Raw genomic sequence first — 9,976 nt, forward strand, 5'->3', positions numbered from 1 at the left:
AGGTCAGAGGATCAGTTAAAGCCAGGAGTTTGAAACCAGCCTGGGCAACAGAGCAAGACCCTGTCTCTACAAAAAACTTAAAAACAGCCAGGTGTGGTGGCGCATGCCTGTAGTTCCAGCTACATGGGAGGCTGAGGTGGGAGGATCACTTGAGCCCAGGAGGTTGAGGCTGCAGTGAGCTACGATTGTGCCACTGCATTACAGTCTTGGGAACAGAACAAGACCCTGTTTCTCTCTGTCTCTCTCTCTCTCCACACATATACACAATAAAAAAAAAAAAAAAAAAAAAAAAACAGTTCCCCAGGTGCCTCCCTGAGAAATTCTCATTCAGCAGGTTTGGAGTGAGACCCGTCAATCTCAATGTTTAAAATGTGCCCCTGAGTGATTCTGATTTCCAGACAAGTTTCCAGACACTAAAACAATTGGTAAGTATATATAACTGCATGGAAAAAATAAGCAAGATAGTGTTTGGACTTATAGTCTATGATGCATTTTTGTTTATAAAACAGGATTGTATATGTATGTTTGTGTGTAGAAATACACATATTAATGTACAGAAAAGATTTAGAAGGCTATAAACCCAGCTGCGACAGGTGACTGCCTCTTGGAAATGGGGAAAAAGAAATGGGCTTTGCATTTTTACTTGCATACTTCAATGTTTGTTTGTTTATGCATCGCTTACAGGAGGGGGAGAGGAGCCCCCTTGTGATTTCATCAGTTCCCAAGGGTTTGGGGAGGGTGAGCAATGGAGGAAGCCAGGGGTGAGGCAGTCAGCTGCACTCACAGCCATGGCCTCACAGCCCAGGGACTGCCCATTGTGAAGTCCCTTGGGGTGCCCCCACCCTGCACCCTCATTCTTCCCACTAGCTCCAGATGGGCTCTACCATTAACCTGCAACTCCTCCTGAGCTGCGACGCTTCCCCCTCTGCCCCCAACACAAGGGGAGCCCTGACTTGGGAGGAGAGCTTCCCAGATCATAGCTTGGCCTGAGGCAGATCCAGAGCGATGAGGTCACCCAGCACAGCTGCTAACTATTTCAAGGAAGCAGGTGGCGGCTCTGGCCTCTTCATGGGCTTGAAGTTTTCTGGGAGAGGCCTCTTCAAGGGCGTCCTTGAAGCCCAGTCGCGGATGTCCCTGTGGTTGCTAAAGGGGAGCTCAGGGTAATGGAGTATCCTCAAGAACCTACAGATATTACCTCCCACCAGAATCGTGGTGTCAGCCCTGGCTGCATATTCCTTCAATGGGAGGGCTTTAGAAATGCTATGCCAGAGCTGCACCCCCAACCAACAAAATCAGACTTTCCAGGATGTGGCCCAGGCATCAGTATGTGGAAAGCTTTCAGGTGAGTCCAATGTGCAACCAAGGTTGAGGCCACCGGTTCAACCCTTGCAACTAAAGGTCCTGGACCAGCAGCATTCCCTGGAAGCTCATTAGAAATGCAGAACCTCAGAATCTGCATTCCAAGATCCCTAGGAGATTTGTGTGCAAAGAGCTTGAAAGCGGTGCTGCTGTAGGTAGACACGGAGCTAGAGAATAAACACATAGGCTCTGGGGACTGCAAAAGGGGTGAAATGCTAGCTAAGCCCTTGACTTCTCCTCCTTGATGTAATGAAGATAGTAAAATCTTCGTCTTGGATTGTGCTGATGATTACGATGTCTGTACCTGGTACTTAGCACTTAGTATATATGAGCTTCTATTTTGTTAGGATCGTTACTGTTGTTAATCCTGAAATGCAACCTGCTCGGTTGGCCAGCCTGCTCTGAGCATGTGCTGGCTCTGTTTTTTGTCCAGCTCAGCCTTCATTCTGCCAGCATCAAATGTCTTTTCTCTCTGGGAACTCAGACACAGAGACCAGAAAGTTCATGGCTCAGTCCAGACTGTCTCTGATCCCAGAGTTGTTTTTCCTGTGAAAATCATGTGATTGCTCCATTGCTAGGGAAAGTCAAACAATAAAAGGGTGTAGGTTCTCGTAATTGCTGTGGAAGCTGCAAATGTGGAGTGTTTCTGTGCCAGCTGGAGAGGAGAAGGGTTTGGGAAGGAGGCTGCCAAATACTGCCTCCCAGACTTCTTGGTTGTGGTTCAACTCCGGACTGAGAGTCTGAGGAGGTGGCCCCGTGATGGCTGGAGAATCAGTCACTGATCTATGACAGACAGAGCATAGCATCAAGCAATGCTGTGCTTTCAAGGATAGCAGTCTTCCTCAACAATAGGACTTTCTTTAAAAGCCCTCTTCATTCATTTAAGGAAACATTAATTAAGCATTTCTGGCCGGGCGCAGTGACTCAAGCCTGTAATCCCAGCACTTTGGGAGGCCGAGGTGGGTGGATCATGAGGTCAGGAGATCGAGACCATCTTGGCTAACATGATGAAACCCTGTCTCTGCTAAAAAATACAAAAAATTAGCCAGTTGTGGTGGGGGGCGCCTGTAGTCCCAGCTACTTGGGAGGCTGAGGCAGGAGAATGGAGTGAACCCAGGAGGCGGAGCTTGCAGTGAGCCGAGATCCCTCCACTGCACTCCAGCCTGGGTGACAGAGCGAGACTCCGTCTCAAAAAAATAAAACGAAATAAAAGCATTTCCTAAGTGCCAGGCATTGCACTATTATCTCATTTCATCATCAAAGTTACCCTTTGGGGTTGGCATTACCCTCATTTTACAGGCAAGAAAACAGGCTCAGAGATGTTTGGTTCTAGGGTTACACAGCCGTTGGACGACACAATTGGAATCATACACAGGTTGTCCTGAGTCCACAGCACCCCTCTGGGTCACTCTATGCTACTACTTCCCCCCAATCCAGGAAAACATGGTGTTGGAGGATGGAGCCCCTTTTAGTGAAAGACTGGGTTGTTTGCTATTCTTTGTGTTTTCCCCTCCTACTGTTGAGACTGGCACCATCTCCCCAAGTCACTCTGCCAATCCCTTCATTCTCTGAGAGAGAGGACATTACTCCACTATGAACTACAGTGTTGCATTCGCAAACTGCAGGAACTGAAAATAACGTCTCTTACTTTCTTTCACCTTTCCATTCAAGCAACATTTATTGAACATGTCAAGAATTACACAGGTAAGTAAAAAGGAGACATGGGTCTTGCTTAAGGTACAAGAGTGTGGTATAATGAGTCCTGGCCTCTGGGAGAGTGGACAATATGTGGTAGTTTTATGGGTAAAAAAGGAGGGATTTCAGGCAAAGGGAACAACACAAGCAAAGGTACAAAGGCAGAGAGTATATATTTGTGCCTACCTTTTTTTCTTTTCTTTTCTTTTGAATCACTAAAATGCAGATTTCTTGAAATAAAAGCCAATTGGAATTATTTTTATTTTTATTTTATTTTATTGCATTTCATTGCATTCCATTTTATTTTATTTTGTTTTATTTTGAGAAAGAATTTTGCTCTTGCTGGCTGGGCTGGAGTACAATGGCACGATTTTGGCTCACTGTAACCTCCACCTCCCAGGTTCAAGCGATTCTCCTGCCTCAGCCTCCCAAGTAGTTGGGATTACAGGCATGCATGCACTACCACACCCGGCTAATTTTGTATTTTTAGTAGAGATGGGGTTTTATCATGTTGGTCAGGCTGGTCTCGAACTCCTGACCTCAGGTGATCCACCTGCCTTGGCCTCCCAAAGTGCTGGGATTACAGGCATAAGGCACCACGCTCAGCTCACCAATTGGAATTTTGAAGAGCAAAGTTTGTTTTGAATTTTAAATGAATTCAAAATAATAAAATTCATAGCATCCAATCATTCCTAACACTATGACCCAGGCACTGTCCTAAACACTTGATGTACATTAACTCATTCAATCCTCATAGGAACCTATAAGGTGGGTGCTAATATCCCCATTTCAGAAATGAAGAAACTGAGGCACAGAGAGGCTAAGTAACTTGCCAAAGACCTGTGAAATGGTTTAACGATTAAGTGACTGAGCCAGGATCCAAACCCCAGGCCTTCTGGCTTCCGCGTCTGTAATGTTTCCCATCTGCTATATTGCCTCTCCAATGCCAAACAATCTAACACACCGCTGCAGCCTCTGGCAATCTCATTTTGGAAGTACTTTTTCATAACTCATTTCTAGTGCACAGCAGGGCTGTGGCCCAGGAGACCTGTGGCTCTCCTACAAATATCCGTGTAATAAAATAATAATAACAGTTAATATTTGTGGAGTACCTGCTAATATTTATCAAGTTCCAGGCATATTTAATGCTCACCAAAACCCTCTGACATAGGTGGATTGTTCCTCCCCATCCCCCACTTAGTAACTATGGAACTAGGGCTCAGAAACTGACCCAGGATGGCCCAGCTAGGAGCTGGCAGAGCTGAGTGAGCCATCCCAGGCCATCTGAAACCAGAGCTTCCCTGCCCAGCAGCACTCCCATGGGGCCTTTCTGTCATGGGAGTAATTTAACTTTCCTCTTTTCTGGTTTTCTTGTCTGTCAGATGGGAATAAAATAACTAATATCTGTGTGTAACAGTGAAGATTACAGAGGATTCTCTGGTGCACAATCTCATTTGAATCTCCCAGCAACCCTATCAAGAACAACACCCCTTCCAACAAGCTTAAGAGATCTTTAGGTTCTAACCACTGCATTTCCAGAGGGTGCTGTCTGGTTGTTGGCTAAACCTCTGCCTTCCATACGCTGCCACTGGTGGGGACAATAGAACAAACAGGAAGAGCCGTCTTGGGCCAGCCACAGTGGCTCACATCTGTAATCCCAGTGCTCTGGGAGGCTGAGACAGGAGGATCACTGAAGGCCAGGAGTTGGATACCAGCCTGGGTAACATAGTGAGACCTTGTCTCTACAAATAAATTAAAAATTAGCTAGATGTGGTGACAGGTATGATCCCAGCTACTCAAAGGGCTTGCGGCGGGAGGCTCGCTTGAGCCCAGGCATTCGAGATTGCAGTGAGCTATGATTGCACTACTGCACTCCAGCCCAGGAAACAGAATGAGACCCTGTCTCTTTAAAAAAAAAAAAAAGAAAGAAAGAAAGAAAGAAAGAAAGAAAGAAAGAAAGAAAGAAAGAAAGAAAGAAAGAAAGAAAGAAAAAGAAAAGAAAGAAAAAAAAGAGTAATTTCATTTATGCAAGGAATGTGTATCCCTTTCCACAAAGATTAAGATTGACCAACAAGAGAATTATGTCACCCCATTGATCATAAGTGAGAGGGTACATGGACCAGAAGGGCTCACTGGCATTGTGGGGTGATGGCCTGGAAAGCCCTGGAAAGAAATAGGTATGACTGTCCCTAGAGAACTGGTGGAGAGTCCACGGAGTAGAGGGTAACTGCCCTGGGTCCTAGCACAGGGTAAAAGATGTCTCCCCAAACCCAGCTGCCCTCAGGTCCAGAGGCGGCATTGCAGTTGAAATATAGCCAGTTAAAACAAGGACATAGGCCCACACATGCAGCTCACACTGAAGGTTAGCAGGGAACAGAGAACTAACAATAGTTCAGAGCCCCAAACTCATCCTGTGTGTGATGTGAATGAGAATCACCCAAAATCAGCACCCCAGCACGATTCTGGCAGCTCAATCTTGTACGATCTAATGAAAGAAATAACTCACAGGCCAGTGAGGCAATCCACACCCCAGGTGGTCCTCCTGGATGAAGAATCCAGCCACAAGATACCAAAAAGATCCCACAGATCCAAGAGCTCCTCGGGTCTCTGGTTAACTCCACCTGAGTGGTAGTAGGTAAAGAGTGCCCCGAGGTGAAGAAATGGGAACAGAAGAGAGGACATTGCATTTGATTCTTGATCCAGGCTCAGGGTTACCCACCCAGATAGCACTGGGTCACAAAGCATAGAACCCCTGAGGCCTGGATCCTGGGCCAGGGCTCCATTTGTCTGGTTTAAGAGCAGCATTGACAGTAATACATTCCTGAGGCTGGAAAAGTAGGATACTAAACTAGTTTTCCTGTCTCTCCTAGCTATTGAGATGTAAGTGAGAATTTACCAGATGTGGAGGAGGTGTTTTAGGAAGATTTTCCTCCCTGATATAAAAAAAAGCTTCTTTTCCAGCCCAGACCACTTCCTTTCTTCCTTAAATAAGCTTTCTAAAGATGAGAAACCTGGAGCTGTGGCAACCATTTTGCAATAACAAGGCAAAAAGCCTAAGATAAAGAGACAAAAAGCCTAGGATGAAAGAGTAGAAAGAGCCAGGGTCCTTTTGCCATTATTATTATTTATTTTATTTTATTTTTATTTATTTGAGACGGACTCTTGCTCTGTCACCCAGACTGGGGTGCAGTGGCACGATGTCTGCTCACTGCAGCCTCCATCTTCCAGGTTCAAGTGATTATCCCAAGTAGCTGGGATTACAGGTGCTTGCCACCATGCCTGGCTAATTTTGTATTTTTAGTAGACACAGGGTTTCACCACGTTGGCCAGGCTGGTCTCAAACTCCTGACCTCAAATGATCCACCTTCCTCGGCCTCCCAAAATTTTGGGATTATAGGCGTGAGCCACCACGTCTGGCCCCTTTTGCCATTATTAAACAACATCCTCTGGGACTTCTAATGTCCAGACTGTTCAGGTCAGATAATGAAATGTCTTTAGTCTGTGAATTACTATAGCTGGTTATTCTGATACTTGCAGCTGGAAAGCATTCCTACAAAATATAGGCTAAAATAATCAAAGTCCAGCTCAAGGGTGGGCTAAGTGCTGGGTCCTATGTGAGACGCTCAACAGCATCTCAAAGATTGCAAGAATCTCTTTTCTAAAAAAGCTTCCAGTCTAGACATGAGATAAATGTGCAAACAGATGTGACATCTGTGTCATGCTAGTAACACCTGAGAGGGTACAAAGGTTCAATCAATTTCCTAAAAGAATTCAATCTTATTTAGCTAAGTATGATCAGAGATGTAAATTCACGGATGCTGGAAAACATTATTTACTTTTTATAAAGTTGTCTTTTAATTCAGAGAGATTCGGTGACAGGTGGGACTCCCAGGGTTTCTTTTCTCTCAGATCTCCCTTTTTCTCTGACCCTCCCTTCCATGTGCTCGTCAGTTTCTGCCCTCATCTCCAGGTGCTGCCTCCGTCCTGGTGGTTGCTCTTTGTGGGGTCACGGTCATGAGCCTCTGCATTTCTAATTCCGTCCTGGAAGGGCAGGAGAGAGAACTCCTTGTAGTTGGTAGATCTTTAAAGTCCTTTTAAGGATTAAGCTTAGTGTTAAAAAAGTTATTCACAGTGGAGCAGCTAATATTAGTTAATAGTTAAACAAAATTTTTCTTGGTACATATTGACTTCTCTGAAAGCATATTGTTAATGGGTTGTTGTGCTTTAAATCTGCCTTCCCATCGGGGTGATTAATGAAATACTCAAAATGGGTGACAGGGACAGCACACACTATTCCCCACACAAAAATGTCAAGATCACCAAGACAATTACTAAAAAGAGGGTCTGGTGTGACAAAATGCAGGATGCCATAAGAGAAGGGGCACCTTTGTGAGCTTGGGGGAGTCAGGGAAGCCTTCACAAAGGAGTAGCATTTGTTGGGACCTTGAGAACAATTAGGTATGTATTAGGACACTTGGGTGTAAGTGACAGAAACTCAAACTAGTTTAAGAAAAAGGTACTTAATTGTAAGGATACCGGAATCGCTTTCACAAAATAAAAGGAAAAGTTGAACGACCTAAAAGGAAAGAAGGGCAAGGAAATAGCTGGTCTTCAGCGCAAGTGGATTAGAGCAGCAGTCCCCAGCCTTTCTGGCACCAGGGACTGGTTTCGTGTGAGACAATTTTTCCCTGGTAGCAGGGGTGGGGGAAAGGAGGGTGGTTTCAGGATGAAACTGTTCCACCTCAGATTATCAGGCATTAGACTCTCATAAGGAGCGCACAACCTAGATCTCTCGCATACACAGTTCACAATAGGATTCACCCTCCTATGAGAATCGAAACCATTGATCTGACAGGAGGTGGAGCTCAGGCAATAATGCTTGCTCACCTGCTGCTCACCTCCTGCTGAGTGGCCCAACTCCTAACAGGCCATGGACCGGTACCAGTCTGCGGCCTGGAGGTTAGAGACCCCTGGAATAGAGAATGTCTGCTTTACTTGCCTCAGTTTCTCTCTGCATCTTAAAACAGAGAAAGAGTAACTCAAATGTGCTGTTCTTGATACGAAATTCTCAGGAAATCTGCTTGGTTCACCTTGGTTAGGTTGCCCACATGTAGGACAATCAGTTGTGGTCAGGGATAAGAAGTCATATGAGAACTTGTCAGTTCCTGCTAAAATCATGGGGTTGGAGACAGTGGAGAAAGATGCCCCAGAAGAAAGGGGCAGGTGTTGCCAGAGGAATGCTGTTGTACTGTAGTTATTGTTGGTGGTGTGCATATGATACTAGGCAGATAAATAAAAATAAGCAGAGAAGAGAAATGGAAGATGATAAGGATGAGTAGATGATGAATAGCACACTGGGTAAAGGGAAGAGTATGTTCAAAGGCGCAGAAGTGTGATGGTACATGGTACATTCTAGGAACTACAAATAGATCAGCATTGGTGGAATAGGAAGTTAAAGAGGAGGATGACAGAAGTTAAGGCTGGAGAAGTAGGCTAAGGCTGATTAAGGGGGATCTTGTATCTCATCATAAGGAACTAAGATTTTTTCCCTTAGGTAACAAAGAGCCATTGAAGGAATTTTAATAGGAGAGAGAAATTATAAGATTTATATGTTAGATCATTCCAATCGCTATGAAAGGGATGGATCAGACAATGTTTACAAGTGTTGTACCCACGACAAACTGATTTTACTTGGTGCAAGAGCTGGTTCTAAGTGATATGCAAAAGGGAAATTGAATTTCATTGGTTCATATAGTGAGAGAGTTATTCTCTTTAAAATTCTCTTTGAGTCTGTTTGATTAACTTGAGGAGAAATGATCCATTTGGTGCCTGTATGTTTTTCATATCTCTCCAAGGCATGGTAACCTCCCTTTTCATCAAAGAAAGAGCAGGGCCTCAAGCTCAGAACCTTCAGCAACTAACAATATCCAGCCAAGATTAAATAATGTAGTTTTGTTTTTATTGTATGATTTTTATGGTTTATCATCTCTTTATGGCAAATTATACTGATTTTTCATTTATGATAATGATATCAAAAATCCTTTTTAGGAAAACTGAGCAAAATGAAAGCCAATTCAAAGAAGCAATTAAGTACATAATTGTGCAGATGATATGTGGAAATGGTAAGAATGGTGACAATGGGACATAAGTGACTGAAATTTGGGATATATTGGATTAGAAGAAAATAACCCCCAAGAGACCAGTAAGAAAGATACAGCAACAGCACATGAGAGATTTTAAACTCCTTGATATCAGAAAGATTTATTTTCTATTAATTTTGCTTTCCTCTCAGGAATAAGTTTAGAGGGCAGCAAGGGTGACTGTCCAGCTAGGAATCTCATCAGCAATGCAAAACATTGTCACAGATGTTGAGACAGACCTTGAGGTTAATGCAGTGTTTCCAACATTAGGTCCTAAAACTTCTCCTGAAAAGCTACCTTAAATCTAACTTTTGAAAGTGCACAATAAAAGTGAATTAAATAAAAACAACTTGAAATTTGTACTTATCCTTCAAGTTCTTCAAATATCACTTCCTCTGAGAAGCTTTCCCTGATTTTTCTGTGTCTTTTTGGCAGCTCCTTGCCCTGTGCTTTCAGCGACCCTTCCTACACATCTAAGCAGAGCTATGGTAGAATGGTTTCTTTGTGTGCCTCCTCATCAGGCTCTAAGTTGTCCAGTGACTGTCTTTCATCCTTTTTATCCACACCCCTTGGGGCTGTTCTGGCACAAAATAGGTATGAGTTCAATAAATATTTGTGCAACAAATGAATCTTGCTGTGAGGACACCACATTATAGAAAAACACTTAGAAAGTCATTATGTTCCAGCCGGGTGCAGTGGTTCATGCCTGTAATCCCAGCACTTTGGGGAGCCCAGGCCGGCGGATCACGAGGTCAGGAGATCGAGACCATCCTGGCTAACAC

General features: G+C 44.1%; 1 long non-coding RNA gene across 1 annotated transcript; it reads left to right on the plus strand.

The window, feature by feature from the left end:
• The first annotated feature begins 1,073 nt into the window (after positions 1 to 1,073).
• Positions 1,074 to 9,553, plus strand: LOC105517089. Its single transcript, XR_001002611.1, has 3 exons — positions 1,074 to 1,342; positions 9,103 to 9,256; positions 9,347 to 9,553. It is a non-coding gene; the product is annotated as an uncharacterized LOC105517089 (long non-coding RNA).
• Positions 9,554 to 9,976: the final 423 nt, after the last annotated feature.

This window comes from Colobus angolensis, unplaced genomic scaffold (genome assembly GCF_000951035.1).
Source record: "Colobus angolensis palliatus isolate OR3802 unplaced genomic scaffold, Cang.pa_1.0 Scaffold3, whole genome shotgun sequence".
Classification (NCBI taxonomy): Eukaryota; Metazoa; Chordata; class Mammalia; order Primates; family Cercopithecidae; genus Colobus; species Colobus angolensis.